The sequence below is a fragment of the Syngnathus typhle genome, linkage group LG5 (assembly GCF_033458585.1).
Source record: "Syngnathus typhle isolate RoL2023-S1 ecotype Sweden linkage group LG5, RoL_Styp_1.0, whole genome shotgun sequence".
Taxonomy (NCBI): Eukaryota; Metazoa; Chordata; class Actinopteri; order Syngnathiformes; family Syngnathidae; genus Syngnathus; species Syngnathus typhle.
Window position 1 is genome coordinate 15,223,351 of NC_083742.1, and position 27,780 is coordinate 15,251,130.

The following is a 27,780-nucleotide window of genomic DNA, read 5'->3' on the forward strand; positions in this document are numbered from 1 at the left end:
GAGCAACAGTTTAACATCAGGTCAAAAAGGCGTAAGGCCAAAGAACCGCCGTTCTCTCTCGGAAAACATCTGTCGCGGGCAAGCCGGCCTTCATTGTGCAAACGCTTGACCCGCTCGCTTCATTAGCCGACGCCGGTTGCCAATTACGCCGTTCACTTCAAGTGCCGGGGCTGACCACCAATCAAACGGAAAGCGAGAAAACAGCCGAGCAGAGGCGAGAACGTGTTACGTGCTCCACAACGCAGCTGAGTTATCTTTATGGCTTCAGGATAAACTATTAGCACTGTTCCATTTGCCACTTTTAAGGGAGTCAAAAGACGGAATATGTATTGAATATTGTCGAGGGCGAAGAGGCTAAAAGGCTCATAAAACTGCTTGTGGGTGCGGTAATGGTAAAACGTCTATAAAGCAAAACTGGGCATCATTAGGGCTCGGGCGTCGGGGTGTTTATTGTTATCCCGAATCGACTTTGAGAGCAAAATGAGCATTTTGTTTTAAGCTCATGTATGACCCCTGCACAATGTCACAGTCAGATGCTTGATGCTAATTAAATACACATCATACATGTAAGTCTTGCCTGTGAGTCCAAAATCAATACAGACTTTGTTTAAAGAGCTGCTAATGCCCGCGGCTCGTTGCTTTGCAGACACTAATAACTTGGCTGTGGACTGCAACCACGACAGATGAAGACAGCCAGGACGCGCTGCGATCAATACGGCCCAGGTCTCGCTGTTTTATCACCTTTCTTTCTCGTCAACGTCTCAGAGACCTTCCCGCTGCAGAGGCAATTATTGCAAACGTACCTATGAGGATTTTAGGCGTTCATCTAAGACTGCCATTTTAAATATAGTATCAGTTGCACTACTGAGTTTGAGTTAGCACAATGGTCATTTGTAGGTTGCTAAGTTTCTCTCCATTAGCCATCTCTTCAAGCTTCTTTGGGTCGGGGGTGAACCACATCAGCCCACACGGTGGCCCGGTACGGTCGCAGCCGAGAAGGCGCCGCATAGCACCCGTAATTCAATGTTTCAAGCAGGCTCTCCAATAAAGGCAAGTCTCACACATGGCTGACTATGTGGGTCAGCCTTGGATCATTTGCAGAGGAGGAGGCCAGCGACTGGCACCAGATTCACCCCCCTCGCCCACACCCCAACGTGTGAACGAGTGAATGTGTCGTCTTCGCCTGGAAGCTGGAGGCCACGCAGGACCCCCCCCCTCTGGGTCATCCCGGCCAACTCTTCTATGGGAAACCCGTCCTCTGCCGCCTTCCTCCGAGGCCCCCCGACCCTCCGTCTTCTACCCGACTGCACCCAGATGCCTTTGTGAGCTCCGGGGACAAAACAGGGGGCTCTTTGGAGGCCACCAATTAGTCCTCCCCCACGGGGTGACATGGCCGATGAATGGAAGGACCCCCAAACCGTCCACGCATATAATCTCAGCTGTCTCTTTAGAGGCGGCACTGTCACAAGCACACAAATTCAACCTTGTTTTCGCCTTCTGGATTTAAAGCCACGGCTCGTTGGTGCAAAAAAAATGAGCATCCGGATGCCGGCGAGCCACTTTGTCACGGTGGAATTTGTTCGTCTCCATGAGGGTTCATCCCGGAAGATATGCAAGGATGACTTTCGCACAAGGTGTTTTTTTTTTTTTTTTTTTTTAGCCTATCAATCAACCAGTGACAGGAACCACAATAGAGAGTGGGAATCCATTACCTAAACAAACAAAGACATAGCAAGACTGTCTACTGCAGGAAGCTCAAGCACAGGGAGTGACTGTGTAAACTTAAGTGGTGATTGAAAAGACCCGGGAGGTAGGGGCAGGGTGGGGGGGTCACCTACAGCATGTAAAACCGCGGCCGTAAACATGTCACAGATGTTGAGATGTCTCATTAGACGGCGTTTTCGGAAGTCATCTGAGACATCTTAAAACAACAGTTTGTTGAGGAATGCTCGGGCGGTCCGATAAATAAGAATAGCCAATGCGCCCACTGGACACAACATTAGGTACACCTGCACAGTCGTCACTAAACAGGAGGGCCCCGGCAGCAGATGTGCTAACCGCTAGCCTCCACCATGTCGCCTTGATGAAAATGTAACAAAAAAGTACTCCAATAACTTTCTAGACTGAAAATTCCCCAAGTGTGTCCTTCGTAAGCATTAAAAAAGCAACCCAAAATATTAAAAGCATCTTTCAGTATGACGCCGTGCCGTCGCGGTACACCGCTTGACTGCAAACGACAATAAACATATTGCTACATAAATTCCTCGCGCGGCCTGTGTCTCGAAATGCCATGTTATTATTTTTTATTTTTTTGCTCCTCCTATGGAATGATCAGCTTTAGGGAGATTCTAAAGATCTCACTGCTCGCGTCCCTTCTCAAATGTCAGGCGTGGCAACAATCAGGTGGACGTCACAAAATCACCTCATATCTGCTCGGAAAATGTGAAGGAGTTTACCGATGAGTCGAGGACGGTATTATGTAAGGTTTATTGGAACTCGCTAACATTTCAGTGTGAGATTTCTTCTCGGCAAAACAAACAAACAAAAAAAGCATCAAGGAGAAGCGCATAAGCTCTTCGTTGGCGGCCATCAGACGAGAGCACAGCCAAGCTATTTTATGCTCGGCTGGAGAGTCAGGCAGCGATTTATCTTTCTTTCACTTCGCATACTTGAGGAATACTCTACTATTCCCAAACAGTGCGATGGGTGCAAAGGGCAAATAATTTATGGACTACAATTTTAGCCCCCCAAAAAAAGAGGTTGATGGTGTCAAGCGTTCACACGTGAAGAGAAGGAGACGTTAGGTGTAAGGCAATAGATCAAGACAAGACGTCCAGGCCGAGACTTAAAATAGCTTAGGCTGTCAACCAAATGATGGGAAGGAGGGTTTTTTTGGGGGGGGGGCTTAAGTTAAGAATGTGTGACCTCCACCTGGTTCTGAGTAACTTCATCGTTTTTCCCTTTCGCGGCCTTGCTACGAAAGGGTACTACAGCAGACCACACACTACGACATGGCTGACATTTTTATGAAACTATTAGTGGACATATATCACACTGTCCTTCCCCATGGTGCAAGTTCCAAAATAACTGAGTGACAATATTGGATGAGCTCAAATTCAAATGATACTAATTATTTCACTTTTGTTCTGACACCAGAAAAGCTCAATTGTGATCAATTCAATACCCTGAGAATTTAATCGCCTCGATGGATGAGAATATTTACGGAAATGTATTACTCATTTAGCTGCACTGCATCACAGCTACAATATTGTTGAATTAATTATTAGCAATTAAAATACACATGTTAATAGCTATCATTTCGATAGAGCTCTGCGACTGGATCTCATGAGTACGTCTACGTGTACCTAATGTGGAGGCCGCTGAAATTGCAAGCGGTGCATAGTAAATGATGGTAAATGAGAGAAGGCATGTTCATTGTCTCTCACTGTCGCACTGTAAAACCGTTGCATTCAAGTAGCTTAATGAGCGGAGACAAGCCTCAGCTTCTTCCTGACCTAGAAAATGTAGCAAGAAAGAAAGAAAAGCGCCAGCAATAAATAGCCAAACTGTAAATAAAAATAAATGGCAACGCTGAGGATTTTGGACACGCGTGCTCATTAGCCACCCCATTGTACCGACGAGATGCTTCTGCTTCTGCTTCCACTCTCTCCTCCCTCTGAGCATTTACTCGCTCGCTTGCTGAGTCTCCGTTCTCAGGCTCAATTAAGCTACAGTAAGTAAAACAGCGGTGCACCCTGTCACATTCCATCCACTCGCGGGCTCAGTGAGAGACCCGCTAAAACAAACGGGCCTTAAAGGAGCCCACTCTGGCTGGCAGCCATTACCATCTGAACAACCCACTTCCCCCGTGCACAATGAACCACGTTGACAGAGCCTCGCTCGGTTGGTTGAAACATATTCAGGGGCACATAAAGAGAGCTCTGTGCGCATTTTGACGCTCCTGCTCTACCTCTGCTCCGGTCATGCTCGGATTAGCTCCCGCTGCTGCAATATTTACCTCACGTGGTGGTGGTGGTGGTGGTGGTGGTGGGGTTACACACCTAAGAACACACACGCGCACAGCGGGATGGCCGAGACTGCAGAAGGGTAAATGTGCACACACAAGAAGAAGCACGCACACTTTCACGAACGGGAGCAAGACGCTGTGAAACCGAGAGCTTGCTTCATCAGCCTTTACTCCTAACATAACAAATGAGTTTATTTCTTCAGGAAATTGCCAACATCCAACAGTCTGGTAGTCATGGCTCCCAAAATGTGGTCCAAGTTATTGGTTGTTAACTGTTTTCAATGGCGTATTTATATGTAAATGTACCGCTCCGGTTTATGCCACTCAAACGTAGCCTTTAGGCGAGTAGGGAAGCACACTCATAATTCGATCATTTCCTCTGCTAAACTTCAAGCCCAAATAGAAGGAAACAATCGCCTTATCGGCTCAAACACAGACGAGGGGAAATATCATGTGATTTAGTGGGCTACCCCATACAAGTTTTTTTGTCTTATCGTTCTGTGGTGTCGAATGGCTCTTTGTGACGGAAGCCCGCGGGGTGGGCGGGCGTGCAGCAACACAATCACAACTGCTCGGGTTCAACCGAAACATTAAAATCGGATATGGTCCGATAAACTCACTCGGTTATGTTTTTCATCACTTCGCAATAGAAGAGGCAGGCCGTTTAACCGCACAGCCGCCGCGCACGACCGAGATCCGGTTCGAAAGCATGAGTCACTGTCCTCCCCGCTCTCTGATGTTCCAATTGCAAACATATTGTCGTTGAGAGGAAAGTGAAGGAAAGCAGATGAGGTTTTAATATGCGTTGTTTTAATACTCCCACGCAGAACAGTGGCTTGTCTCTGCTTAGCGTTTCGATGGCCATTTTAGAAAATCTCAATGGCAATTCAGATTACATCATCGGTCTGGAAACGGGGTGATTAGTGAATGAAATTGACAAAAGAATTTAAAACTAAAGTTGAAAAAACATTTTCCTGAACAAAAAAACATTTTAAAATTCAAAAAATGATATGTTACAAGGTTGTCATGGTTACAAATATCAATTAACCTGTGAGCCACAAAAAGATGGCTGACTTTTAACTTATATTGTTCTATATTTTTAGTTAGCAACAAATGACAAAACCTTTTTGTTTTCAAATCCAATGCAGCTAGTTAAGCAAAATGTTTACATTTGTTCAGAAAATTTTCCGTGAGAGCTATCACAGTGATTTTAATTCCAATTGGCATCTAAGATTTACAGCATCCAAACATGTCAAAAGCCTCAAACTGACCTTGCCATGGATACAATCTGCATCAAGTGATCTGACTCCCAGCACATAAAAGATATCTGATGTAACAGCACATGACAGGTAGAACCAGCCCCAAAACACAGATAGTAGATAGCTGGGAAGAAAATAGACACAAGGCACCACGCAACATATGCTAGCCCTCAGGCGATGTGTGCTTTACGAAGCCCTATATTGTACCATTACACTAAGTGCAACTACATTTACATTCCATGTTACCACTTCTTGGATAACCAATAACAAAAATATACACTTACATTGAGTTTGAAGTTTATGGTGGCTATGCTTTATGGTTTTATATGAATGGGCCAGAAGGGGCACATTTCTGCAGATATGCATCTCTGCACCTGTATGACCCCACCTTCCTCCATGTATTAGCAGCAAACTCACTCCCAAGGCCATGAAAGCTTCTTCAAAGCTTATTACGGCTCACATGCAAGGATAGCGTTTCATCAGCTCGGCAGGTAATAAAGTATCCCATTTGTTCCTTTGCAAATGACTGCAATTGTGAGCACGCTCCGATACATGTCCAATGGTGAGATTGCTATCGTTTTAAAAAGGTAACCAAAGCTACTTACTTGTGAGGTCCTTTACCCTCCCCCTTTAGTTCTCTGTGGATACATCCCACTGTGACAGATATATCTCCTTTGAGCTCCATTTACTCGAGAGCTACGAACCAACCTCCGCACGCACGCACAGATAGATAGATAGATAGATAGATAGATAGATAGATAGATAGATAGATAGATAGATAGATAGATAGATAGATAGATAGATAGATAGATAGATAGATAGATAGATAGATAGATAGATAGATAGATAGATAGATAGATAGATAGATAGATAGATAGATAGATAGATAGATAGATAGATAGATAGATAGATAGATAGATAGATAGATAGATAGATAGATAGATAGATAGATAGATAGATAGATAGATAGATAGATAGATAGATAGATAGATAGATAGATAGATAGATAGATAGATAGATAGATAGATAGATAGATAGATAGATAGATAGATAGATAGATAGATAGATAGATAGATAGATAGATAGATAGATAGATAGATAGATAGATAGATAGATAGATAGATAGATAGATAGATAGATAGATAGATAGATAGATAGATAGATAGATAGATAGATAGATAGATAGATAGATAGATAGATAGATAGATAGATAGATAGATAGATAGATAGATAGATAGATAGATAGATAGATAGATAGATAGATAGATAGATAGATAGATAGATAGATAGATAGATAGAGGAAATAAAATTATCCGAGGTGAACGCCATGTTAATTGTTCGCCATGCTTATTCTATTGATTAATCTGGTCATCCATTCCTTCGTAATCCACACACGGGGAAGAGCCATTTTTAAAAGCTGTAAAAGGCTCCTGAGAATCAGAGAATCAATACCTTCCCCAACCACACTTCTCTTTTATAACGGTATCGTTTCATCATCGTGTAAAAGTGAAAAACAGATGACATTTTGTTTGGTTGGCCAAGACTTTCGATAAAATGTCATGATGATAATAAAGTTTTGATTGACATTATGGAGGGGGGGGGTATTTAGTTGTCACAGCATGAATCAAACTTTTCCATTGCTCATGTCATGTTCTTTAGAGATGAATCATCAAAATTGGGTCGATTTGTACAAAACCCAGATGGATCAAATCGACCCAAGCGCTTCAACTGAGCTTTTGTAAAAGCTGACTCTTGCCTTTAAACACATCACGTCATTCGACTGTGAAAAGTGGAGCTAATTTTGCAACCAGTGCATTCCACCAGTCTCCTTTTCAATTGACCGGTGGAGCATTCCAAATAACAATCAATTCATTAAGGCACCTCCTCTCGTACTTTAGTGGCGTAGTAGTCACAGCTCGGGCTACATTTACCCCATTAATTAGCCCCCGTGTTACAGGCCAGGAGGTTATCCGAGTGCCTCCTCGGTGGGCCGGGCAACGAGAGTCGGGCTTTATTATGCAAGTAGCGCAGCTAGGTAGAGCTGGCGCGACACGCTAATTGAGGCCACGGAGGCTGCCTCACACAGACGGCTGCCGAATGGGAATGGAAATAGCGGGAGGCCCGGAGTGGTCTGCCCTCGAAAGCCATCACACCTCATCAGAAATATCAAATATTAACCATAGGAGTGTTGAAACTGAGAAAGTCTTGCAATGCTTTTGTGTGCCTTACTGAAAAGCATCACGTACGCGGGAGAGGCTAAGCTAACACGCTAAGTGCATCTCACTACTTGGAGATAATTAAAAAACACTAACAGCGAACGATTTCGATTCCAACCAGATGACATCATCGGTATGTGTGACGCTTCCTCATTCCTTGTACGCTATGTTGGTTTGCTTATTTAGCAATGTCTGACTCAACCGCACCATGCATACACTTGAGTCCTTCACCTGTTAATGTGTGAAAGAAATGACCGCTGCAGTGGCGCCAGCACAAACACATGTCTCGTCTTATCAAGCAGCCACGCGCAAACATGTTTGCTGAGCAGGGGGTGGGCCCCACTCTCTGCTTTTATGGAATTCACAAATGGATAAAAATACAATATATTGGACATGTAATGGACATTTGAACTCAACAAAAATCAAACGATGCCTTTCGGTCTGCAACAAACAAAAAGTAGAAAGTTCATGCGACTCGAGTGACTTTAAAATCGAGCTCTCCGCTTAAATAATGACAATAGAATAAAACTGCTGCTGCTAACTTGCCGTTATGTAGGTCAGAGCTGCACCTCCAGTCTCCTCTCCTCATGCCATCCCCTTTCCTCGCTTGCATGTGTGCTGATGTAACGTACTGTAAAAGTGCGGATGAGCTCGGGATGGTGCTTAGAGACATTTGCTTCATTTCTAAAAACAGCAACACTGATATTACCTCACGCGGCAGGTTATGTTTGTTCCCGGTGTAGCTCCAAAACACATTGACCCGTTTCAGTGAGACCAAGGCCACCAAATCAAATGCGTGTTGGGTTTGTCGAAGATAAAATTCACATGCTCTGCCTTTCAACCTAGTTTGTTTATTCTTACATAATTAGAACAGCTTTTGTGTCATCGTTCCACTGAGTGCTTTTGGTCTTGAGCCCGGAAACCCGGAAGCTTTTCTAAATGCCACCTTGATCCGAATGCAAAGAAACACAGTCGGTCAAGTCGTGTAAATGATTAACGGATGCCGAGTCTTGATAGCCTCTGCTCTTGTAATGCCTTCCTATCTGGTTACCAGGTGAGCTAACCTTACCGGATCTCATGAGATCACCTGTTCTCTCTTACAATCAGATCCAATGGGGAAGAGAAAAAAAAAAAAATCCTCCAATGATGTTGTGTCACATGACGTAAACCATGCCTCAGCTTCCGAACTTAATTAAAAGGTCAAGAGTTCAATTCTAGTGTCAATGATACATTTTGGAGGAAAAATACTCTCACGTAAAATGAAAATTGCAGATTACGCACTGATTCAGAATGCGGATGCTGTAGCCAGGCAATCCACACAGCGGCATTCGTAGTCTTTACACACACACACAAACACGCACACACACTGTATTCCTCATACAAAGGAGACAAACTCAGGGTTCACACACCTTCGCAGACCCACAGCCATTGGCTTCTTGGCAAATAAACTGAAAGGGCCCCCGGTAGACGCTGATGAATGAGTCAAGCCAAGCATGCTGCGAACATTATCAAGAGTGGGGGGTTTGGTTGGGGCTGAATGAATACATTATCATGCAAGGCACTTCTCTCTGCTGCCCACCTCGCTCACTCGCTCGCAGCTTGTCACTCTTTCCTACCCGTCAAAGCTCTTCGCCTCACGACAGGCCAGCATGCGGCCCGGCTTTTGTGCGCATTAAAGAAGGGCCGCTCGGAGGTAGAAGCTTATTTATCTTGGCTTAATCATCTTCACTGTCGAGGCATCAGCCTCTCACTTCCTGTCTACTTGGCCAAATGTCCAGACACTTTCTATTAGAGGCTCTGACAGGCTGGCTTCCTTCTCTCTCTTCTATCCACTTAGATATCCTGATTGCTTCCCATTGCCGCGACCCGCCCAACACCTGGCAGTGCGCTCGCACTTGATAGCTCGATCATCATCGGCGCTGTCTGTCATTCGGCCATTTTCCGACTTTGGCCCAGGATGCGATGCTTCAAAATCACATTGGATTAATTGCATTCAGCAATGCTTTCTCTGGTTTCGATCAATATAATACGATAAACGTGTTTGCTTCTGAGAGAATAATGAGAAATCACAGGACTTTGTCAAGGTATGAACTTTTTTCATCAGCGTAATCAAGAAAATAAATTCCCAAGCAATCGGAGGGCTACAATAAATAGTCATCCAAACATGTTTAATAATCCTGAATTGCCAACTGTGCTAGGTTTGTGTTATCCTGCTACGGCACACAACAATGAACTAATAGTGATGCTAATGCTAATCTAAGATTCAAGACTTTAGCTCTGTTTCTTTTTTTTTTTATCAAGTTTTGGTTGGGTTTGTCTTAAAATTCCGAGCCCATGACATGTGGCCTGAAACTTTATGTATTATTACGAATTTTTTGTTTGTTTAGCAATCTTAAAATAAAATGCTAATGGTCACCTTATGGTAAAACATCATCGTAAGCAACTGTTGTATTTCCTGATCCCTTGTGGCACAAAGCAAAAAAAAATCAAGCACAGGACATTTCGTGCGCTTGTCATCTTTTTTTGTTTCATGTGTCAATCACTGGGCCTCTGAGAATGACGAGCGATGTCACATTTGCTTTTAAAACTGAAAAGCTGCCACCGAGCGTAATCCAGGTGACAGTTTGTTTATCTTTCAACAAAGCGCATTTAAACAACCCAGACAAAAGTGTTTAGTCGGAGAGATGTAGGACTTCCCTGACTGTCACAGCAGCCACCAGGCAGATCAGGACTACGTGTAATGTGTAATGTGCTAACGCATGCGTGTGTGTATTTGAGATGTGAGTAAGTCTTTGTGAGGCCTCCACTCAGCAGAGTGATGATAAGTACTCCCAGCCCGGCGCTCCGCATGAGCTGATGGACAGACGGGCCGGGAACACTGGGGGCCTTGTGGCCGCGGCCAGCATGTGTGTGCATGTGTGGGCACTGTGGTGACGGGATGGGGGGGATGGGGGGGGGGGTGAATGAGTGGGGACGTGAGAGGTACTTGGCAGCGTAAGTCACAACGTTTCCACCGGCCACGCCACCAGAGCGTGCCACATGGCTGCAATTTGTTCATTAACTATGTAATAAATGTACGCGCACACACAGAGGTAATATTGTTCCGAGTTCTGCCTGATTGGATTGTGAAATGGAGGATCCTCCAGGGAATCGCTCGAAGTCCGCCGGCCACTCTGACCGAGACAGGAAGAGACAGGCCTGATTTTCTAACAAGGTTTGAGACGCAGGAACATATGTAGTCGATAGTTTGCTGTTTGTTTTAAGCGGCACTAGGAATAAAGCAACTCGTAATGTGTTTCATCATTTTTCAGATCAAATTCTACCACTCAACTTATTCAAACTTTATCGCTTCGTGCACTGGCGCACAATCATTTTGGAACAAATAAAGGGCCTTCCCAAACTTTCCCAAGAGCGTTAAATTGCCCCAAATTTCTCAGAGTGACAGATGATTAAGCCTGAAGGGGGTGAATTATGAGTCTGACCCGTGATTGAGTCACTTAATTGATTAAGCGAAACAAATCTGTACTCATTTTTAGCTCATCTATCCGTCCATCCATGCATCCGTTTTCTACCACTGATCTGGAGTCGGGTCATGAGAGCAGCAGCTTAGACTACTCTAATTTGAATAAGACTGTGAATCTGAGTCTGAATATTTTTTATTATTTATATGAAAGCGCCCTGCAATCAAACAGCGACCAGTCTGCCGTGGCCCACCTGCAACCCTAACAAGGACAAGCCGGTATAAAAAAATGAACGGTCAGTCCGTAGAGTGAATCCTCAAGTAAGTACAGATCACAGCAGATCTTTTACTCTCTACCTGGAAGTGATTAATATTAGCCCAAGGCCAATGGCAAGCAATCTGTCATCATCATTAAGCCGTTAGATGAGCAAGAGGAATGAGCTTGTTACAAATGACCCGGCGGCTAGGATGTCACTTGACGAGGTCCGGTCCGGTTCAGGGCCGGGTTTCGGAGCGCCGTGATGACGGCTGAGATATAACGGCAGCAGAAATGCGGAAGAGGGAAGTTGGAGAGCTTGGATAATGAGATGAAAACTTCCTTGTGGATGCCGCGTGTGAAAGAACGTGTGAGAGAATATGACAGCTTCTCTGCCGTGAGCATACAGATCACCTTACACGTTGGATTTCCTCTGCTTTGATGACGAATGCGCACCACACACACACACACACACACACACACACACAGTCATGAATGCATGCATGGCTCTGTCCAGTCTCACCCCCCCCCCCCCCTTGGATTAATTCACCTGCCGCACCTGAGAATGCAACCAACATGATGTCACCTGCACTCTCATCACTTCAAAAGGTAAAAGAGCACCTCGGTGCCATCAGCACAATGGGCCAGCACACCTTCTCACTTCCTCTAATGGCAATCCCCTCGTCGCAGAAGGTCCATATGCGGAAGGTGCAGAATTACATAGACATTGAGGCTTTCTTAGGTTACTGCCCACTGGCCCTCCACTGGCTCACAATGAGAAGTTTTCGAAGGGAGTTTCTTGAGCAGGATGCAGCACAGAGGTTGGGAATCACTGCATGAGGATGGCTTCGGCTTGAGAGGACACACGCGCTTAGCATGCATGTGTGCACCGAGAGCCGTGTCGCCGCTTGCCAGTTGGCTCCGGCCTGAACGCTCCCACAGGAGAGGCTCACAAGCCGGGCAGGACGCGATAAGATGTGGTGATAGTGCAAGTGCCACATTAGTGTAGTTGTTGCCGTGATCTAGGTCAGGAAAAAACAAAGTAAGAGAGAAAGAACTGGAGCCAAAATTCAAGCATGGCTCCTTGAAGTCACACAGCTTATTGTTGAGTATGTTATACAGCAAGAGAAAAGAGATTGAATAGGATAGTTGAAGAGATGGACAGACAAGATAAAAAAAAAAAAAAAAAAGACCAGCTGACAAAAAAGTAGGAGCTGGCAGACATACAGACAGATCAATGGCATCATATGATACCGGATTAGTCTCCAACCACAAACATATTCAGGGTCAGAACGGAAGTAAACAAAGAGCCTGGAGCCAAAACATGAGTAAGTACAACAACAAGTATTCATTCAGCGCATTCTGAATCAAAATTCAGAAGCGCAGAAGAAAAAACCTGTAATAGCTGGCTGGATCGAGAGATGTTTTGATAACCGGGCCCGACCAATATGGAATTTGTGAGGCCGATAGCAATTCCGATATTTGGTGGAATAAAATTCCGCTGTACAATGAGATGGCCGATTTATTTTGGTTGGTTGATATGTGGAAAATTCGGTTTGTGGCTAGATAACCAGATAGATTGACCAATTGATTGAGAAGTAGGTTTGGATTTAGTGTATTATGACAGACGGATACATATACTCCTTGTATTGGTAGGTACTTCCCACATGGCTTCCCTTTGAATCCATCATATGATTTCAACCTGATCTACCATCAAAACATGCAGCTGAGCATGAAACAGTAGGCCTGGGTCCATCATCTATCTGGCTTGTCATGCACATGGCCAAATAAGCGGGTGTTTAATGTGCCGAAATACACCAGAGGAGCGGCGGCGGCGGCGCTCGTTGAAGAGCCTCAATCTGGAAGCTTGTGAATATATTCAGAAGCTAACAGCAAAGCAGCAGCGGTGTTTGCCAGGGAGAGCATGAAAAGATGCACGTGCAAAAGAAGAGATGGAGGGTTCACCGCTGAGATAAAAATGGAATTCATTTTGGTTCCTGAAGCACACTCCACACAGCGCCGGGACCGGCTCGGTGCGTTTGGCCGCCATTGGCGCTTCGATGGCTTCCCCTCCACTCGCTCCCTTCCAATTGTTCTGCCTTCCCCTCACTTATCATTTCCTCCGGTCGCACCTCTTTCCTTGAATTCCTCTCTCTCTGTCTCGAGGCAGACGGGCCCCCCTCTTTGACAGTCACAGGTCCTGAAACTATGGCAACGGAACGAGAGGAGCAAACGCTCTCTATGATTAATAGATGAGAGATGAGGTGCCAATCGTTCAAGCTTGGGGAGGAGGGACGGAAGGATACACGGCAACAACAGCGTGCAAACATGTATGCACACTCACACACAGGAACAAGAGGCCACGCCCTGATTTGCTGGGGTGACCATTTGATGCATGTTTCATAAAGAGCGTTAGTACCATTTAGCCCTCCATCCATTTTCTATATGGCGGATTGTGTTATGGTAGGCTGGACAGGAGACATAGTGAGGGGTTGATTCAGTTCAGTTTACCAGGCGCATCACACTTAGGGAATCCCTGCAGTAGAATATAAGAAAAACAAAAGCCTCCTTTGAAACCAATAGAGTGGGATTACGACACAGAAGGCATTGAAGGCCCTTCCTTATGTGTTCATTGTTTAAGGCGACTGTCAACTATGATGTCACACTATTTGCGTAGTAGGAGCAGGGAATCACCATTCAGCATGTACTAGCCGAGGACGCTTCGCTACAATATCGTGACAGACTGAACTAAACTTTCCTCAATTTTTTCTAGTTACTTGTATTTCTTAGCTTGGGGCTTTGCTCGTTTTTGCTAGCTTGCGGCTTGACTCCTTTTTGCTAGCTTTGCTAACATGGCCAAGACGAGCAGCTTGCAGTGCCACAGACAGAATCACCTAATTTTCAAAATAAAACTCCTTTCATGCTCTCATGGTCAATCACGATTTTTCTAGTAATTCTTATTTGCTAGCTTGGGGCTTTACTCATTTTTGCTAGCTTGCGGTCTGACTCCTTTTTGTTAGCTTTGCTAGCATGGCCAAGACGAGCAGCTTGCAGTGCCACAGATAGATCACCTGATTTTCAAAATAAAACTCCTTTCATGCTCTCACGGTCAATCAAATCTTTCTTTGTTTGTCCGTCCATTGGGGACGGCTGCTCTAATGTATAGTTTGAGACTTCAAGGCCGCTCATTTATCCGTCTACTGTCAAGTGATCACACAAAGCACTGCTGCTACTGCTGCTTCTGGATTATCTCCGCTAATGCATCCCCGCTCTCGGTTCCATTTGACTAATGACAACCAACCCAACTCGGCCGTGACAAAAACATTTCCACATGTTCTACGGACTTACAGTGAGCATTAAAAAAACAACAGCAACAATTCCATGATGCTTTAAGCTGATTGTAAATGTTCCAGGATGTTTGATGCTTTTTTTTTTTTTTTTTCATCCGCAGCCCATTTGGCCAAGTTGAACCTATAAAACGCATCTCCAAGTCGACGGGCTGGCATTCTAATTCACTTTGTATTGAAAACAACAAAGCCTCGCCAGGGACCATCAGACAAAACACCAACGAGCCACCCAGCCAATTCTGTCATTAACTTGCAGCGTGTGAGAGTTTTTGCCCGCTCCTTCATGCTTGTGGCATTTTTGGCATTCGAAAGGCGCTCAATCACTTATGCTAATGTAACAAGGATGCCCATTGTTTTTAGACATGGACTTGTATTCATTAAAGCCGCTTGAACGAGCACAATGGAGCTTAGAAAATAGAACGTCATGTGTGCATGTGTGTGTTTTTGTGTAACGTCGATAACATTTCACAGCAAGTGATTAGCAAGTGATTACAATGTCAGTGAGCCTTGTGGTGAATAAAGCCACTGTATGGCAAGATCCGTTCTCATGGTGTTCACTGCGTGGGAGAAGAATAACTATAAGAAGAAAATCTAGAACAAAGACAACTTTTTGAATCAGAACCCATATTAGATGACCTCGGCGAAAATCACTAAATGTGCCGTGTAACATTTAGAAAAATATTGAAAGCGTCTTTCATGACACCAGAATGTATTTCCAAGACAGACATGTGCAAAACGTACATGATTTTATGACTATGCGTTATTCCGAGTCTCGCTATTAAGGCAGTTTTGCCTTTCACTGCTTTCCATCAATGTTGCTGCAATTTTCCGACAGAATGTGAAAATGGGTCAAAGTAGGCGCGAGGAACAAACAAGGGTTTTTACTTGCACCAATTTTGAAGAGTCATTTATTTTTCACTCATTATTACTACTTTTGTTTTTAACACAACACAGGGGATGATGAAAAAGATAGCACTATTAAAAACTGTTGTACCATCAAAAGAATTGGAAGCTTTTCATGTCATGGTGGCAAGGTCCTTGATTCAAATCTCAGCTCCCATGTGGCGTTAGATTCATTCAAGACTCTCAATGCAGATGCATTAATGTGTGCTACAACCTTAGTCCACCAAGTACAAAAGGATTTGATGCTGTCCGGTTGAAACGAAGAAAAAAAATCATCAGCAAGCCCACACACTGAGGGTGTGCATTAATAAAACATGGCTGCCATGAAATAGGCATAAACGCAACGACTACTAAACGCCTCGGTATTGACTCTCATTGAACGAGCGGTGACAGTTAACAGTGGCTTGACTGGCCTCATTGTTTAGAGAAGGAGGCCAATTCATTTTGAAAAGAAGCAAAGCCATTTATCAATTATTCAACGCCACTGTATTCAGGCAGCGTATTTCCTCGAGTGGCACATTTAAATACCAACTCGCACTCCTGTTGGCCCCCTTCTTTTCCTTCTCTTTCACAACACGCAGTGTGACAAATACACATCAGTCATAGACAATTGCTATTGTTAGAAGATCGGCGGATCAAACGCGCCACAGTGCCACGCTCCAGCATGTAGCTTCACTGTAATGCATCTTTTCGCAATACAACATGTCACTGGATGAATTGTTACAAGCCAGATAAGCACTGTTTGGGCTTTGTGGTTTTTTTTTCCCCCCTGCCTCTGGAAGGTAGCCTGGCCAGATTTACACGTTTTCTCCAGTATGCCTCGAGAAGATTTTATGTGCCCTGAAGGCAATTTATTTATTTTTTTTACAACAAAAAGAAAAAAAACTTGCAGTTTTACATGATAATCTATTAATTGTTCAAAGCCAATTTATTAGCGTTACACAGGTGTGCCCAAAACATGTCTTGTATTTTTTTTTTAATCTTTAAGGTTGTTTAAAAAGCACACAAAAACAAAATTATGTGATCTTGAGAGAAAGAGAGAAAATGGAGAGAGAGAGAGAGAGAGATTGTATTTTTTTTTTAAAAATTTTAAGGTTGTTTAAAAAGCACACAAAAACAAAATTATGTGAGCTTGAGAGAAAGAAAGAGAGAGAGAGAGAGAGAGAGAGAGAGAAAGAGAGAGAGAGAGAGAGAGAGAGAGAGAGAGAGAGAGAGAGAGAGAGAGAGAGAGAGAGAGAGAGAGAGAGAGAGAGAGAGAGAGAGAGAGAGAGAGAGAGAGAGAGAGAGAGAGAGAGAGAGAGAGAGAGAGAGAGAGAGAGAGAGAGAGTGTGGCTGTACCCCCCCAACCTCGGAGCTTGTTTAAAAAGCCGGATGAAAAGAACTTTTCCAAAGAACACATTTCATTAGCTATTGCAACATTGATACTGTCCATTTGACTAGAGCAATAGTGACCACTAATGGTTTCCCTGCACCATGCACATGCAGTCCCTGAACACACCCCAGCGTGAGCAGCCAAAGCCTGCTACACCACACTTGAACCCGGTCAGAACAATACACGGTCAATAGGTTAAAACAAATGATCAATAGGTTCATATCGCATAACCGCTCATTTAACCAATCCCGATGCATGTCAATGGAGACGTTTGCAGTCATTGATTTGCTTCATGTCTGGATGTAAATCAGTGCTGTCATTTGAATAGCACTACATTCTATAAAGGAGAAATGTGTTGGAATCATTTCAAAATTTATGTATGTTTTTTAATCCACATTGGGTGTTTTGGGATTTATGAGATTCTTAAACCAACAGTAAACAATCATTTGGTGAAGAGTCTTGCTTAATTAAGTTCCTTTTTGCACATCTTTTTTTAGATGAAAAATGACCTCATTGCTGTTGTTTTGTGAATTTAAACTTAATAATTTGCAATTCTGTAGTCCTCCTGAAAATGACACTTCTATTCCATATGGATAAACAACCTAAAACGGAACACGCTCGGATATGCGCTCCAGAATAAATGAAAAAAAAAAACCACAACGCAATCACTATTTGTCTTAAAATGTCATATTCAAACTTTCAAATCGCTTTATAAATAAGAAAAGTAAGTTGTTAAAGTGGAAAGTGAACCTTGCTGGCCGGTGCACTTGACGCCCGGCTGAAACACAAACCAAGCCTCCTCCCGTACGGGGAGGCAGCGAAAAGAGCGATTCAAATCAAAGGCAATAAAGGCGCTTGGAAGTTCAAGCAATACAATGAAATCTTACCTTCAGCTCATGAATGGACAGATCTGGTAGCGGTTGTCTATTAGTAATCCATAAAATGTGATTCTTAACGCAACGACTCACAACAATACGAGCGCTACTTTTCTCTTGCGCGTCTCTTCTTTTTTGTGTGTGCGTGTGTGTGCGCGTGGCGCTCAAATCGGAATATCCATCTCGAAATCCGCACTAGAAAACGAGAAAGAAAAGGGGGGAAAGACACGCCGATGTAATGAGGAGGCTCTAAAAGTGTCCCACGAGAATAGTGAAACGGGAGTCCCGGTTGTGGCGACGGTCACTGAGGTGCGCACAAGCTCGTCCACGACAGCCGCCGACGGTCATCCTATTTGGGGATGAAGCTTCTTAGCTGAGTGGAGCTGGAGCGCAGGCGAGCCCAGCTGTCAGCCACCCGCCACACACACACACACACGCATGCACAGACACACACACACACGCGCGCACTGGGAGGAGCTACGTCTCCGGAACGAGGGGCTATTGTGTCAATGGGTGCCAGTTATGGACAAGTGTATTTCTATTTTTACGCACGGAGGAGAAAGCCAGGGCTGCTAATAATAGTTCGGACTCTGGGAAGAAGAGCGAGGTGTGTTCAAAAACGGGCTGGATGAACTGAGCAAACAAGAGCTGCAATGCACTATAGTGCAAGTGTCAAACTCAAGGGCCGCGACTCGTTTTTCGTGCGCCCCAATAAAGCATTTCTTGCAAATAAAGTGGATTTACATATGTAATTTTGGCAGAATTGCAATTTTTGTCACTTTTTAAAGATACAGTAATCCGTCGTTTATCACGGATATTTGGTTCTAAAAACCACCCGCGATTAGTGAAATTCGCGAAGTACGGTCACCAACAAGAAGTAATGGGTAGGCCAGAGGCGTAGCCAAGCCGGGGCGAGCCGGGGCGGCGCCCCGGTTAGGACTCCCTGCGCCTCGGTTGAAAAAAATCGAGCTTTTTCGATTCTTCATTTTCATACCGTTTTTTTCTTTCGGTCTTGCGCGAATGTGCTCGCGCTATTCTATGTGCGCGATGTTATCCATTCACCGTTTGCCTCCTGGACCCGGATGTTGTTTTAGCAATCAGCGAACGGCGTGGGTGATGTTCGATTTTTTTTTTTCCTGTGGGCGTGCGCCCCTACTGGAAAAATTCCTGGCTACGCCTCTGGGGCAGGCTAACGAGTTAGCGGAAAGATGCAAATTCGCGATCGTGCCAACACGCCAAATCGGACTTCTAAAGGAATGTAAACGAACATTTGGAGCAATACTACATTGTCCTAAAGTTTAGAAACGTTTCCTCAATTTAGCTGTTTTATTTTGACTTTTAAATGTTTTTTTTGATTTTGAAAACAAATCCGCCATGTCGTGAAGCCGCGATAAACGAAACCCAAAGTAGCGAGGGATCACTGTATTACAAGCATTTTTATTTTTATTTTAACATAAACTAACAAAATGGTGGTATGGGGTGATATGTTTGTCCTTTGTAATGTCAGGCTGTCTTTGTTGCTTTGAAGACTTGCATGTACTAAAACTAAAATAATTCACCATTGTTAGCGAATTTAATATAGCTCACCATTGAAGGATCAACAGAGACCATGCTGTTGGTGGTACCTTTATGATTCATCAAAAGTAACAAATAAACACGGGTGCACAACTGACGCAGAGTCACTCTACTACACGCAGAGTTGCAAACGGTTTAGCCACTTAACAGCCAGCCAAGTCAATACACTCACGATTCGCTGACTCTGAGATCACTCAACTATCTTGCTCAATGGCAATGTGAGTTAGGGGACTAATGCGATAGAGCTAATCAAATCACTGACCCCTTTGGTCACATGCTGCAATGAGGCCCGAGGCATGCCTTATGCTATCCTTCCATTTGCTATAAATAACACTTATCCTGTTCAGAGGCGAGATTGGACTCTATTGAATGACAAATGTAATCAGGCCAAAAATACTCAGTGAAAAGCGGTTTTCAAACCTATGGGCAATTTAGGGTCTTCAATAAACCGAGCGTTTTTGGAGAGTGGGAGGGCTACATAGAGAGAAAGAGATCCAAACTCCGGCACAGAAAAACCGAGATAGGAACCCAGAACATTCTCGCTGTGAGTCCCGAAGAGCCCAAGCTCATATATTTTGCTTCGCAGTGAGGTCGCGGACAAACTGACCTCCCTGCAGCCAAGCGCTCCAATGCACCTTTTTCTTCTTTTTCTTTTAAGTCCATGCAAACAATGTTGTGATTCAAAGCATCTGCTGAATGTTTTTTAAGTCTCATGTCTGTCAGTTCCTCCATGTTGTAGGTCAACGACCCCTCCCGTTATCCAGTGGGTTGCACTACACACAAACATGCTTTTACAGCGGATGGGCAAACTGTGGTTTGCGGCCCCCATATGGTGCTCTCCATTTTTTAATATGGCCAACAGAGGATTTGAATTTGAGTCCTGTGACATTTATTTTGCTGTTATGCAGAGTACGTACATTTTTGAAAACCACGACTTCAGGTATTCCAAAAAGTGACATCGTGCAAGATTAACCAACCTGCTATGTGTGATGAAACAACAAAATGAGCCTCACTGCATCGATTTGTTGTTGTTAATTTGGCCGTTTTTTTTTTCTGAAATAAATGTATCAAGATATTTGTATTTATTTTGGTACTTACTTCATTTATATTAATAAATGCACTATGCAGTTGATTAATTTATTGTAAAAAAGAAAATACAGAAGATACTAAAATAAAAAGTTTTATAGATACATTACATACTTTTTATTTAATTGTTTTTTGTACTGCAGTGAAACCGTTTCCCCCCGATCTACAAATGACCTGACCCATCTGTTCATCTTAAAAAAAAACTACAACAAAACCGCGGCCCCTGAGCTAAAAAAATTTGCCCTCCCCTGTTTGAAAGCCACCGAGGTCGAATTTCTCCAATCGTATGCTCGGATCTTATCAACACGGGCTATAAAGTAAAAACGCTTAATAACAACTGCTATGTTCAAAAAGTTACACGGTACATTTAGACTCCAATCTGATGTCAACTTTTAAGCCTGCGGCCAAACCAAAACCAGAACCTATTTGTCAAACAAGTAACAGAAGCAAGCTCCAAAACATATGCTGCTCAATTGCACATATAAGAATAAATCTATCTCCCCCCCCCCCAAAAAATAAAAACACTTAAAATATAAAACAATAAAAATCTGAAACTAACAAGCCACCTGAACAAAGAAGTTCCATGTGCAAACATTGTGTGTTGTAATTTCACTTCTGCCAGGCCCCATTGCCGTCTTGTTAGCGTAGCGACTCAGTACAGAAGTGCCTCCCCGTGGCGCCGTGCCAAAAAGTCGACAGTACTCTAATGGCCTGGTGCCTGCGAGTCCTCTCTTCATCACTTCATTTGGTTTAAATCTGTTCGCCAACATGCAACAGAACCCGGAATGCAGACTCAGGTTGAAATGTTTTGTTGAAACACGGAATGCATTCATTTTGCATTCAAGTCCAATAATAATGTATTGTTATGAGACGTTTTTATGCGAGGCAAACATACAAACCACTTGTCCACCGTGCGACCCTAACTCTAGTAAATATCAATTACCCGAATTAATTTTCGTTAATGTTTCCTTCTGGAATGATCTTCCTATACTCCCTGTGTCTGTCAGCCATCTTGAATAGTTGTTCTTCATTTTCAGTTTCCATGAGTTCATCTTGCTCACTTCTTTCGTCATCACTCAGTTTAACCGTATCTGCCACAATCACCAAAAGCGGTCCCAGGCACATTCGGGACTCTGCGCGGAGACGAGGTGGTTGAAATAGAGCAACCATCACAGGCTAGAATGGGCACAGACAGCAGGAACACACCGGGGATTCTTCAGAAACTCAGCTTGGTTCCACACTGAGTCTGTTAAACTTCCTGACAACTCGTTCCTTCATTTCTTTACTCTCTACCAACTTTGGGTAAAATATCACTTCCCCAACATCATCTTCAACTCTCTCTACAAGCTTTGTGCTTGCTTGGAACCAAGCAACATGATTTATTTAGTTTGTTTTATTTCATTATTTTTATTATTTTATTTATTTAGATCTCCCATCTAGTTGAAGAACAATGCATTTTCTCTGCCTGTCACTACACATCACTGTCATAGATGAACAATGAGAGGTATTATTCCCACAAATACAGTGAGGACTTCTTGATCCTTGTTATGATAACACAAATCTAATATCTAAAAGCCAATTCAATGTGGCAGAGCATAAAAGTGTCTGGTACCTTTCCTCTGTCTACATGAATGAACAACGGAGCCAGTTTATTTTAGCCATAAGGTAGAAAAGAGTAAACATGGACAATTTGTGGCTACCGCATACCTGCTGCCATGCTAAAACTTTCCATATGTGGCTTCTGTCACGCAGGAAAATATCACAGCGCATAATAGTCCTTTCTTTGTCCCTAAATGCTTCCAAACCGGCGTCTGATTTTAAATTTGAATTTATGCTATGGGAGTGCTTGTATAACAGGGCATGGTGATAAATTACATTCACTATTAGAGTGCAGGTGTACCTAATATTGTGCCCGGATATGAAACTCAAGCATTACAGTGATTATATGCATTTTGATGAAGCGGGCCCTCCTGCTGCACGTTTTCTGTACATCTCGATATGTCACCTTCTCCTCGTGGAGGAGGCGTCAAAACAGTCACAATCAACAGTAATACGGGCCGCAATGACATTCGTCAGGAAGTCGGCTTTATACTTAACACACAAATAGCTGAGCTACTGTTGCCCTGGAGCGTTTACTACCTGACAGTAATCTCAGGGAGGTGTCACTCACATGCGCCGGTGTGCATGTAATACTTGTACATACATACGCACACACACACACGTGCGGCAGACACAAGCCTGCACAATGCACCCCCAATTCTTCGCAGCTCTTGGAACGAAGCGTACAAAAGTGATTGAGTGGGTTGCCCCAGTTATGAATTTAATGATGCCAGGATCTCTCGCCCACACACAGACACGAGTGTGCAGCACCAACAGACACGCAGACTTGGAAACGTTTTTTTGCAATGATAATTAATAAGCAATGGTAAATATTATTCGACGTACAAGTCAGCCAGTGCCACGTTGGGTAATTTGAGGTACCATTCATTTGCCAAGTGACATTTTATTACAATTTAATAGGATGAGTTGATTTTTTTTCAACCCCTAGCATCGATGGGGCTCAATACAGTCAAGTGTATGTTGAGAATGAGTTTGGTGAAAGAGAGAACTCGGGTATCTGTTGCTTGTAATGGCAAAATGATGTAATGCATAGCCAAATAGAGTGTATGCACGCACACACACACTAAGACATATTGTCGGCAGGCAGAAGCTTCCTCTGTTCTTGCTGGTTTGCATGAAAGGCATAAATAAGTCAGCATTTCTGCATGATAGGTCTGTAACTAGCAGTGACAGTTAGAGAGCATCGACTTTTAGAATCTCAGATGGGACTTCTTGTGCGTCTGTGTGGGGGTGACTGGACTGGACGCGTTGAGTGCATTGTGCATGTGTTCTGCCCCTGTCCATCGTCTACCTCTTGAGGGCTAAAGGAGACTGAAGCTCGAGGGAGCGAGTGCTTTTTGACGTCAATTGCAAATGCACTGGGGAAGGCTAACCATAGAGTATTACTGCTGGATTTCTTTTTTTCAGAATGGTAGGAGCTATGTTCGAATCTCAGGCCCTCCACGGTGTTTTTGTGGGTTTTTAATGGGCACTCCAGGCTCCTCCCACATTCCAAAAAAAAGAAAAACACGTGAGGTTGACTGAAGACTGAATTGCCCATAGGTATGACGGGAGTGTCTATATTTTGTGTGATTGGCGGATGATGAGTCCAAGGTGTAAGGGAAGGAGGGTCACCTACCTGTTTTTGATGGTCATGGCGGTTTTGATCATCTCGGCACGCAGGTCGCCAAAAAAGGGAGATGATGGTAGGTGGGTGGAGGGTAGATCTTAAAAAAAAAAAAAACAGCAGAACAAAACATTAAGAAGAAGGCCAAAGACAAGAGGACATTGTTTATTGCGAGGGAAGCGTAATGAGGAAGAGATTAAATCAGGGTGGGGCTATGGAGGCAGGAAACACTCACAAAGGGTAAGCAAGTGGAATTGACGAAAGACTATTTTTGAATAGGTTGTATACAACTGAAAATGACATTCCAGTTTTTGTGGCAGTGCTCCTCATTGTTATTATTACAGATAAAAAAAAGATAAGAACAGCAAAACAAATTACTTTCTAACAATGAAAATATTGATGTCATAGTCCTCCCTAAGTTTGGCGATAAAAATGACGTGCAACCAACAAAATGGATTATTCCCTTGCAAAAATCCAGTGCAGGATGGAACTGATTATGGGAGCATCACTCGGAAGGAATACATTGGCATAGGGGAAGGAAGCAGATGTTCCCTTGACATTTCACATTACGATCCAAATCTTTATTGCAGCTGTTGATCCCCACGCAGACCTGACCCCCGTCGTCTCAAGTCTCGGTCTGAGCCCCGGACCGGGGGAAAGGTGGTTATGAGTGATTTGATGGCATGTACACATGAATAAGTCATCCTGCGTCTGCGCACACACTGGTGCCGCTCATCTATTTTTCAATCTGACTTCCATTCTCACTCGCGTTGTGTCTGCTCACCCGGCGGCCTTTATATTTGTCTTTTGTCTTATTTTTTTTGTAAATCTATCTCCCTTGTAGTGTGAAAATAGAACACAATAATACGCTCTAAAAGGTTCCACAGAGATAGGCAAGTCGTACGTGTTTTGTTGCTCAACTGAGTTTGTGAGCTGAATTATTTGAAAACAAAGCCGTTGATTTTGGTGACATTTTGACAGAATTGTAAACATATGAAAAGGAACTTTTTGCCACTTGTGTTCATTTTGTGAACTTGTCAGTAATATATGATTTGTTTGGCCTTGGAAAAGCTCTGAGCGTTATGGAATATCATTCCGCTGCGATTTCTATCTCCTGCGTTGTCTTTTGAATGGAATACAGCTGCAAGGGAAAGGCTGGCGAGAAAAAAATTAAAATGGCTGCCTTTCTTCTGGTCTCTGGCCTTTGGGGGTACATCTGACTTTCATGCTGCTAGCATGGGATCAATTTCTATTTAATTTGCCATTCGCACTGTGACTGGCTGGTGATCAGACCAGGGTGGAGTCTGACTTTCATCCTAAATCGACTTCCAGGGTGGCAAGAAGCTTGAAACTATCCCAGCTGACAATTTACAAAAGTACATCGCGTACTGGTCGCCTGTCAATGACAGGGCGCATATAGAGGCACAGTCACTGAGTGGAAAAGGGAACCCATGCTGGCTGCTTGGAAGTCAAGCGAGTGAGCCATTGCACTGTCAATGATTTAATTTGGTAAAGTCAAAGAAATGTTCACTGACCATTTGAATTTCCAGACTTAAAGCCTATAAAGTAGCGGTCCCCAACCACCGGGCCGTGGACCGGTAACGGTCCGTGGGTTGTTTGGTACCGGGCCCCACAGAAGAAAAAATATAAATAAATGTAGCATCTACAAAGAAAACTAAAAAAAACCTCCGGTTGTCCGCAAGGGACAAAAAGCTTAACAAACCCAGGCCATACATGACACCTAATTAATGTGGTTTATACTCGCTTTTAAATCGTATTATTTCATTTCATCATATTTACCCCCCGGACTTTAAAAGCCGGTCTGTGAAAATATTTCTGACACGTAACTGGTCCGTTGTTGGTGAATTGTTCCAATACTTTTGCTCTAATTAAAATGGCGGGTTTCAACCAAAAGGCAATCAGTCTCTTGGCTCGGTTAGACCACCCTGAACACGATAGGTTGCGTTTGGGAGAATTACTAGTGTAGAGGAAGACTTTAATAAGATGTATTTAAATATGGAAAAGCGACTTTGATTATTATTTATAGCTCAACGTACCACAGGTCACTTTGTTTTATTCCCAGCAGCTCCTGAAAGGATTATTTAGATTTATAACATTGGATTGAAAATCCATCTTTAGGCTATCATTGGAGCATTAATGCCATTATGATCAGCTGCTCTGCATTCCACCTTAGACACACTTTGACTTTGAGCCGCTAAAAGATGGATGGCTTGGATGAAAGCGAATGTAGGTCAGCGTGGGTGAGGGTCGACGTCGGCCGCATAAATCAGAGGGGGCTGATTACCAGATATGCTGATGAATTATGGCCACCGAAGGTGTAAGAAAAATCGGTCAGAAGAAAATAATCATTTATAAATCGGTTTCCCCTGATGAATTGATGGTGCGGAGATTAGAGGTCAGGTATTTAAAAGAGCATTTTGAAAACGTTAGGGCGGAACATTTGAAGTTGTCACACGTATCCTGTATCAGGTTATGGCTGTGAAAATCAAGTAAAAAGACACATCAGTCAGTCAGACAGACAGAGTCACTCAAAAGTGATGCCAAAACACGAGTTGATGAAGACGACCTGCTCTCACTATCGGTCCAAATACTAACCGAGCAAATGCGCCACAGATGTGCGTGAATCTAAAACATGTTTTGCTTCTCAGATTTACGACTTCAATAAAAGACGACACGACATTGCGAACGTCAAATACCCAGCTCAAGAGACAGAAATAAGAAATACGATGTTGACGCAAAAAGTTAGTAAGCTTTCACGTGCTGAGATTTGACAAAATGAATTGTACATTTTCACAACATGCCTGAAATAAGAGTTTTATGATTAGGAAATACCCCACAATGTGGATTTATTGAGCCTACAAATAAAATGGATTAAAAGGATACTTATTCAAATAGAGGACATCATCTTTGCCGCTGTGTCTAGATGATCGCCGTAATTACATCTTTACAGTACATTGTTGTGTGTCATAAAGTATTCACGCTGACATTACATCTATATTGCAGTACCTCCTGCCCCAGATTTTACTTTGAGCGTTTTGACACACATTGGACTGACTCACAGCCAGTCCTCCTTTGTTCAATAGAGTTTCTCCAGTGAAAGAATTCTGTTTAATCTCCAATCTGTCTGTGAAAGCGGGCTGTAAAGTAACCGTGTTGCAATGGAGAGATCGGCACACAACAAAAGCTCTGGGAGGGAGAGACTGCTGACTTCTGTCGGTGGCTTTGAGAGAATGCGAGAGTGATGCTGGGCCCTCTCAAAGAGACAAATGAGGGGGGGGGGGGTTTAAAAAATAAAAACAAAGGTAAAAGGTAAGGAGAAAAGTCAAGTTGAAGGGCAATGGAGAAAAAGGTGATGTTGTGACGAGAGGAAAATATCGCTGTCAGCATGGACGGGGGGTGATGGAAGGGTAATGACAAGGGGGAGGGGCCCGCTTGACCTCTGCTGACATTTCCTTACCCGTAGCTGCTGGGAAGACATGACGGAAGTGGGTGCAGTGATGGGATATCCTGCCGCCCGCACCCCAGCCCCCTCGTCCTCCCACGTTGGGAAGTCTGCGCCAGGATGAGGCGGCGTCCAAGCACAACACAAACACGCAACGAGTCCACTCAAGCCCACTTTGCAGTGACGCACACATGGGCAGGTGCGAGCAGATGGACACGCAAGCTGCCGCTCGTGCACGACGCCAACGACGGTAGAACCTTGCGGGTCCAAAGTTGCCGAAGACAAAATCGGTGGTACTTTTTAAACTTTAATTCGTTTCGTGATCAAGATTGTGACTAAATTTATAATCACCCAGTGTAACCGCAATCAAGACTGTCGACTTTGCTCATCGGGGGAAATATCAAATCCATCCCACTTGTGTACTACTGTGTTTTACGGCTACTATCAAACGCTTAACATTTACTTTTGTTTTGTTATGGCCGAATAACAACGCTTGACTACCGTGCTTGACTCTCAACATTCACACAATGAAGGATGTGAGAGTAGAGAGAGAGAGAGAGAGAGAAAAAGAGCGTGAATCACCAACGTGGAAAGTGCAACGCACTGAGTTTGCTTCGCCTCGCATATACACCAGTTTATTTTACCAATGTTTTAATGGGAAACAAATAATAATCACCTTGGGTCGAAATGATTTATTGTTGGGGTGATCACTGCA

The 27,780-nt window shown here is 43.6% G+C and overlaps 1 protein-coding gene across 3 annotated transcripts in view; it reads right to left on the minus strand.

Moving 5' to 3' along the window:
* The window catches only part of sema6a (sema domain, transmembrane domain (TM), and cytoplasmic domain, (semaphorin) 6A), a 96,402-nt gene that overhangs the window by 65,799 nt on the left and 2,823 nt on the right, over window positions 1–27,780 (minus strand). For 2 of the 3 annotated variants that reach the window (XM_061278738.1, XM_061278736.1), the window contains exon 1: window positions 17,728–18,158. The gene's annotated coding sequence lies outside the window, so the exon portion shown is untranslated. Of the gene's footprint in view, window positions 1–17,727; window positions 18,159–23,614; window positions 23,703–27,780 lie in introns of those variants that run through there. The other variant, XM_061278737.1, reaches the window with a different exon arrangement.